Here is an 8,271-nt window from a genome sequence, read left to right as displayed (position 1 = left end):
ACATAGCTGGAATAATGAAGTTGAATCAATTAGGCAAGTAAGCTTAACCTTGTTGAAACTTATGACTAGAGATTGGTGTGTTCAATGGGTTTAGTTCAATATGCTTATACCTAGTATACTCATTAAGGAAGAGGTTTCATGTCCTTGTTGCTTACTCTATACAAGCTTATAAGATAGATTCAATGCCATTAGTTCAAGCATAGTGATATCAATACTTAATAGTAATCACCAATCTATACAGTGTTGAATCCATTGTATTTATGGAAATAACTATGATCTGTTTAAACGTTTGAATTAGGTTAAGGTTATCGTATTTACCCTAATCACTCTTATTCAACCATACTGTTCTCGTAACCTATAGTGGAACCAAAAATGGCTATGCTCAGCCATATATAGGTGAAACATGTATATTTCTTTTCGACCTATAATGATTTTTTCTGTTTGGAAAAGTAGAACATTTTATGCGTTTTGACCATTTACAAGTAACTAATCTCAATAACGTTGTAAGTAATGAAAGGTCCATAAGGGAAAAGATTAAAATTTAAAAAATTCCAACCTTGCCATAATGGAAATCTTCAATAATTCTAGGCCTCCTTTATTCACCTGCATTGCAATGCAATGGCATTTAATATAAAATTACTATTATAGAAGCAAAAATGCCATATATTGTCACCCTTAACTTCAATGAAGAAGCACTTGAATGTATGGAGCAAAGCCGCCTCCATCTCCTTCATCTATATGTCCTTATTTGTATGTTAAAATTGAGGCATCTTCAAGTTTATCTGCTAGCCTTGTTTAAGCACTTCATAAGAATAGTTAAATCATTCTGAATCTGGTCTCATTTGATGTCCTGCAGAAATAAATCCATCAAATAGCTAGATTTTAACATTGTCACCTTCAAAAATACTCCATGAACAAAAGCAACATCCTCACCCTAAAAAATACTCCATGAACAGAAGCAACATCCTCAAAATTAGCCGAGGCTTTTTTTTTTATTCAAAACAATGAAAACCAGAAAACTAAATTCTTCACCTCACTACCAAACTGTACAATGCCTCTTAAATGGTCAATCTTCAGCCGTAAGAAATTGTACTTCACAACATCCACACTAAGCTTCTAAGGTATCATCCTTGAAGGGGCTATGGTTTTCATTGTGTGATACACTTGTGATACCTAGAACATGCAAATGGTACAAAAGCATGAATTGAGCACATTAAAAGCTACTCCTATCAATGCTATAAGTGGTCAAACTCTAAAGTTGTCCACATGAAATAAGCAGAAAGTGATAGGACAAATCTTTCCACTTTTAATATTAAACTTCCCTGATGTCCACTAATGAACTAAAATGCAGTCAACAAGACCATAGTAAAAGACACAATTGAGAATGCCTCATGCAACTCCAAATTTAATAAGAGATACTACAAGAGAGCTACACAGGTTCAGAAAGCAAAAATAAAGAACAGAAGTTGCTAGCCCAAAATGACACAATTGCAATAGAAATAGTTACATGAGCACTATATACCAAAGATCTGAATAAGTAACATGAAAACCGCCGTGAAGCTTACATTTGACCTTGAAAATAAGCATTTCTTATGACAGACTGTAACATGTGAAGAATACAAGACAAGCACGAATGCTAACAATTAGGACATTAGTGCTGCAGTCGAGCAGAGACGATAGAAGCATAAAAAATGCGAGTTGTAGCACCATCGCGGACCCAAATGCATATTTGAAGCATCTGTCGTACACCTGTAACAGAGAAGGAAGCGGGGAAATAAGACAATGCGTAAGATAATGCAAAAGAGATGTTATTGTTTTTTTGGTTTCTTTCTTCTTTGTCTTTTGACTTTTACGATGTCAATAATCAGAAGATTCATGAGAATAAGTGCTAAGAGAAACAATGCTGTGAGTTCAGTAAGTTGGCTTATGCTAATGGATTCCATGTTATGTGAAGCAGGGAGGTGTATGTGAATATCCAGGTGCAGAAGAGGCCAATTTATACAAAAGTTCAACGTGTTTGTAAGGTGGTTTTAAGTGTGAATGGAGCTAAAATACTTGAGGCTCGGATGGAGCAGGGCAGAATTTAATGGTCGGCATAAAACGAAAAGCTTACATTAAGTGAGCAATCAGTGCAATTAAGTGGTCGATATGACATGGGGAGCAAATGGCATATGGAATGATGTATGTGGCGGAAGAAGTAAATGCGAAATTAGGTGATGTATCTGACGTTGGGCAATCTTGGTGGTAGATTGGGTCCGACAGGAAATCTATGTCAATATCTAGGTGCAGAAATCTTGAAGATCAGATTTTAACATGCCAGTATTTAATGATGGGCATAAAACGAAGACCTTACGTTAAGTGAGCGATTGATGCAATTAGGTGATCGATCTGACATGGGGAGCAAATGGCATATGGAATGATGGATGTGGCGGCAGTAGTAAATGCGAAATTAGGTGCCCCTTTGAGTTTGTGGTCGTAGATTAAATATGCTGCTGTTATAGAAGATAGTAGGGGAGCTGCGAGGGGTCTTGGTTTTTCATAAAACATGGATTGTTAATTAACTTGCCTTGCTCAAGACCATGAAGCTAGCTGTATTCTCTAACATCAAGACAAGAGCCAAGATTACAAAACGAAGGCAGAGTAACCGCCAAAACAGTACGAGTTATACTTTTGTCTCACATCAGCTGAACTTAGAGATACATGATTACTTAGGGAAATGCTTATGTGATGCAGAGTAACCCGATACGGGTTGTTCACTAATTACAAGCAGGTTATGACATATCAGTTATTATGGATATGAAAGAGGTATAAGTAATACAAACAACTGAATACTTTACACAAGGTATGTTACAGCATTTGACCTAATTAAAACATCTATACACTTTGAACAAGCTAGTTAAGCATAGTGATTACCCTTTTTCTATATCACTAAGCATGGGTTAGAGATTACCATTACTTTAGACGATAGGCTCATGTGTTAGTAATACCATGTGTTAGTAATACTATGGTAATTACAGTACCTATGTTCTTTATAAGGTGTTTATGCTAAAGCCTTGGATTTACACTTTCATACCTGTATAGCTCATATGTTAAGTATGTGTATTTACCTATATTAAGCAGGATCTGTAAGCATAAGTAAGTCATTCCATATTAGAGATAATGTAAACTTATTCATTAGGTAGAATACGGTACTCTATTCAAAGCTATTACTAGCTTATGACCCTGTATTAGTCTAATGGGTTTGGTTCATATATGTTTACCATTAGTACACAACATAGCTGGAATAATGAAGTTGAATCAATTAGGCAAGTAAGCTTAACCTTGTTGAAACTTATGACTAGAGATTGGTGTATTCAATGGGTTTAGTTCAATATGCTTATACCTAGTATACTCATTAAGCAAGAGGTTTCATGTCCTTGTTGCTTACTCTATACAAGCTTATAAGATAGATTCAATGCCATTAGTTCAAGCATAGTGATATCAATACTTAATAGTAATCATCAATCTGTACAGTGTTGAATCCATTGTATTTATGGAAATAACTATGATCTGTTTAAACGTTTGAATTAGGTTAAGGTTATCGTATTTACCCTAATCAATCTTATTCAACCATACTGTTCTCGTAACCTATAGTGGAACCAAAAATGGCTATGCTCAGCCATATATAGGTGAAACATGTATATTTCTTTTCGACCTATAATGATTTTTTCTGTTTGGAAAAGTAGAACATTTTATGCGTTTTGACCATTTACAAGTAACTAATCTCAATAACGTTGTAACTAATGAAAGGTCCATAAGGGAAAAGATTAAAATTTAAAAAATTCCAACCTTGCCATAATGGAAATCTTCAATAATTCTAGGCCTCCTTTATTCACCTGCATTGCAATGCAATGGCATTTAAATTAAAATTACTATTATAGAAGCAAAAATGCCATATATTGTCACCCTTAACTTCAATGAAGAAGCACTTGAATGTATGGAGCAAAGCCGCCTCCATCTCCTTCATCTATATGTCCTTATTTGTATGTTAAAATTGAGGCATCTTCAAGTTTATCTGCTAGCCTTGTTTAAGCACTTCATAAGAATGGTTAAATCATTCTGAATCTGGTCTCATTTGATGTCCTGCAGAAATAAATCCATCAAATAGCTAGATTTTAACATTGTCACCTTCAAAAATACTCCATGAACAGAAGCAACATCCTCACCCTAAAAAATACTCCATGAACAGAAGCAACATCCTCAAAATTAGCTGAGGCTTTTTTTTTTATTGAAAACAATGAAAACCAGAAAACTAAATTCTTCACCTCACTACCAAACTGTACAATGCCTCTTAAATGGTCAATCTTCAGCTGTAAGAAATTGTACTTCACAACATCCACACTAAGCTTCTAAGGTATCATCCTTGAAGGGGCTATGGTTTTCATTGTGTGATACACTTGTGATACCTAGAACATGCAAACGGTACAAAAGCATGAATTGAGCACATTAAAAGCTACTCCTATCAATGCTATAAGTGGTCAAACTCTAAAGTTGTCCACATGAAATAAGAAGAAAGTGATAGGACAAATATTTCCACTTTTAATATTAAACTTCCCTGATGTCCACTAATGAACTAAAATGCAGTCAACAAGACCATAGTAAAAGACACAATTGAGAATGCCTCATGTAACTCCAAATTTAATAAGAGATACTACAAGAGAGCTACACAGGTTCAGAAAGCCAAAATAAAGAACAGATGTTGCTAGCCCAAAATGACACAATTGCAATAGAAATAGTGACATGAGCACTATATACCAAAGATCTGAATAAGTAACATGAAAACCACCGTGAAGCTTACATTTGACCTTGAAAATAAGCATTTCTTATGACAGACTGTAACATGTGAAGAATACAAGACAAGCACGAATGCTAACAATTAGGACATTAGTGCCGCAGTCGAGTAGAGACGATAGAAGCATAAAAAATGTGAGTTGTAGCACCATCGCGGACCCAAATGCATATTTGAAGCATCTGTCGTACACCTGTAACAGAGAAGGAAGCGGGGAAATAAGACAATGCGTAAGATAATGCAAAAGAGATGTTATTGTTTTTTTGGTTTCTTTTTTCTTTGTCTTTTGACTTTTACGATGTCAATAATCAGAAGAGTCATGAGAATAAGTGGTAAGAGAAACAATGCTGTGAGTTCAGTAAGTTGGCTTATGCTAATGGATTCCATGTTATGTGAAGCGGGGAGGTGTATGTGAATATCCAGGTGCAGAAGAGGCCAATTTATACAAAAGTTCAACGTGTTTGTAAGGTGGTTTTAAGTGTGAATGGAGCTAAAATACTTGAGGCTCAGATGGAGCAGGGCAGAATTTAATGGTCGGCATAAAACGAAAAGCTTACGTTAAGTGAGCAATCGGTGCAATTAAGTGGTCGATATGACATGGGGAGCAAATGGCATATGGAATGATGTATGTGGCGGAAGAAGTAAATGCGAAATTAGGTGATGTATCTGACGTTGGGCAATCTTGGTGGTAGATTGGGTCCGACAGGAAATCTATGTCAATATCTAGGTGCAGAAATCTTGAAGATCAGATTGGAGCAGGCCAGTATTTAATGATGGGCATAAAACGAAGACCTTACGTTAAGTGAGCGATCGATGCAATTAGGTGATCGATCTAACATGTGGAGCAAATGGCATATGGAATGATGGATGTGGCGGCAGTAGTAAATGTGAAATTAGGTGCCCCTTTGAGTCTGTGGCGGTAGATTAAATATGCTGCTCTTATAGAAGACAGTAGGGGAGCTGCGAGGGGTCTTTGTTTTTCATAAAACATGGATTGTTAATTAACTTGCCTTGCTCAAGACCATGAAGCTAGCTGTATTCTCTAACATCAAGACAAGAGCCAAGATTACAAAACGAAGGCAGAGTAACTGCCAAAACAGTACGAGTTATACTTTTGTCTCACATCAGCTGAACTTAGAGATACATGATTACTTAGGGAAATGCTTATGTGATGCAGAGTAACCCGATACGGGTTGTTCACTAATTACAAGCAGGTTATGACATATCAGTTATTATGGATATGAAAGAGGTATAAGTAATACAAACAACTGAATACTTTACACAAGGTATGTTACAACATTTGACCTAATTAAAACATCTATACACTTTGAACAAGCTAGTTAAGCATAGTGATTACCCTTTTTCTATATCACTAAGCATGGGTTAGAGATTACCATTACTTTAGACGATAGGCTCATGTGTTAGTAATACCATGTGTTAGTAATACTATGGTAATTACAGTACCTATGTTCTTTATAAGGTGTTTATGCTAAAGCCTTGGATTTACACTTTCATACCTGTATAGCTCATATGTTAAGTATGTGTATTTAGCTATATTAAGCAGTATCTGTAAGCATAAGTAAGTCATTCCATATTAGAGATAATGTAAACTTATTCATTAGGTAGAATACGGTACTCTATTCAAAGCTATTACTAGCTTATGACCCTGTATTAGTCTAATGGGTTTGGTTCATATATGTTTACCATTAGTACACAACATAGTTGGAATAATGAAGTTGAATCAATTAGGCAAGTAAGCTTAACCTTGTTGAAACTTATGACTAGAGATTGGTGTATTCAATGGGTTTAGTTCAATATGCTTATACCTAGTATACTCATTAAGCAAGAGGTTTCATGTCCTTGTTGCTTACTCTATACAAGCTTATAAGATAGATTCAATGCCATTAGTTCAAGCATAGTGATATCAATACTTAATAGTAATCACCAATCTGTACAGTGTTGAATCCATTGTATTTATGGAAATAACTATGATCTGTTTAAACGTTTGAATTAGGTTAAGGTTATCGTATTTACCCTAATCACTCTTATTCAACCATACTGTTCTCGTAACCTATATTGGAACCAAAAATGGCTATGCTCAGCCATATATAGGTGAAACATGTATATTTATTTTCGACCTATAATGATTTTTTATGTTTGGAAAAGTAGAACATTTTATGCGTTTTGACCATTTACAAGTAACTAATCTCAATAATGTTGTAACTAATGAAAGGTCCATAAGGGAAAAGATTAAAATTTAAAAAATTCCAACCTTGCCATAATGGAAATCTTCAATAATTCTAGGCCTCCTTTATTCACCTGCATTGCAATGCAATGGCATTTAATATAAAATTACTATTATAGAAGAAAAAATGCCATATATTGTCACCCTTAACTTCAATGAAGAAGCACTTGAATGTATGGAGCAAAGCCGCCTCCATCTCCTTCATCTATATGTCCTTATTTGTATGTTAAAATTGAGGCATCTTCAAGTTTATCTGCTAGCCTTGTTTAAGCACTTCATAAGAATGGTTAAGTCATTCTGAATCTGGTCTCATTTTATGTCCTACAGAAATAAATCCATCAAATAGCTAGATTTTAACATTGTCACCTTCAAAAACACTCCATGAACAGAAGCAACATCCTCACCCTAGAAAATACTCCATGAACAGAAGCAACATCCTCAAAATTAGCCGAGGCTTTTTTTTTATTCAAAACAATGAAAACCAGAAAACTAAATTCTTCACCTCACTACCAAACTGTACAATGCCTCTTAAATGGTCAATCTTCAGCCGTAAGAAATTGTACTTCACAACATCCACACTAAGCTTCTAAGGTATCATCCTTGAAGGGGCTATGGTTTTCATTGTGTGATACACTTGTGATACCTAGAACATGCAAATGGTACAAAAGCATGAATTGAGCACGTTAAAAGCTACTCCTATCAATGCTATAAGTGGTCAAACTCTAAAGTTGTCCACATGAAATAAGCAGAAAGTGATAGGACAAATATTTCCACTTTTAATATTAAACTTCCCTGATGTCCACTAATGAACTAAAATGCAGTCAACAAGACCATAGTAAAAGACACAATTGAGAATGCCTCATGCAACTCCAAATTTAATTAGAGATACTACAAGAGAGCTACACAGGTTCAGAAAGCCAAAATAAAGAATAGATGTTGCTAGCCCAAAATGACACAATTGCAATAGAAATAGTGACATGAGCACTATATACCAAAGATCTGAATAAGTAACATGAAAACCGCCGTGAAGCTTACATTTGACCTTGAAAATAAGCATTTCTTATGACAGACTGTAACATGTGAAGAATACAAGACAAGCACGAATGCTAACAATTAGGACATTAGTGCCGCAGTCGAGCAGAGACGATAGAAGCATAAAAAATGCGAGTTGTAGCACCATGGCGGACCCAAATGCATA

General features: G+C 35.3%; 1 long non-coding RNA gene across 1 annotated transcript; it reads right to left on the bottom strand.

Moving 5' to 3' along the window:
• Positions 1-574: 574 nt before the first annotated feature.
• LOC149216189 (uncharacterized) lies at positions 575-1,434 on the bottom strand. The gene is made up of 2 exons (XR_016250539.1): positions 1,033-1,434; positions 575-850 (listed from the first exon to the last, which is right to left on the bottom strand). It is a non-coding gene; the product is annotated as an uncharacterized LOC149216189 (long non-coding RNA).
• Between the last annotated feature and the right edge of the window lie 6,837 nt (positions 1,435-8,271).

Source organism: Pinus tabuliformis, chromosome 1_1 (genome assembly GCF_031772625.1).
Source record: "Pinus tabuliformis cultivar Carrire ecotype Pingquan chromosome 1_1, CPIR1, whole genome shotgun sequence".
In the NCBI taxonomy this organism is placed as follows: Eukaryota; Viridiplantae; Streptophyta; class Pinopsida; order Pinales; family Pinaceae; genus Pinus; species Pinus tabuliformis.
This window is presented reverse-complemented; position numbering and strand designations above follow the sequence as displayed.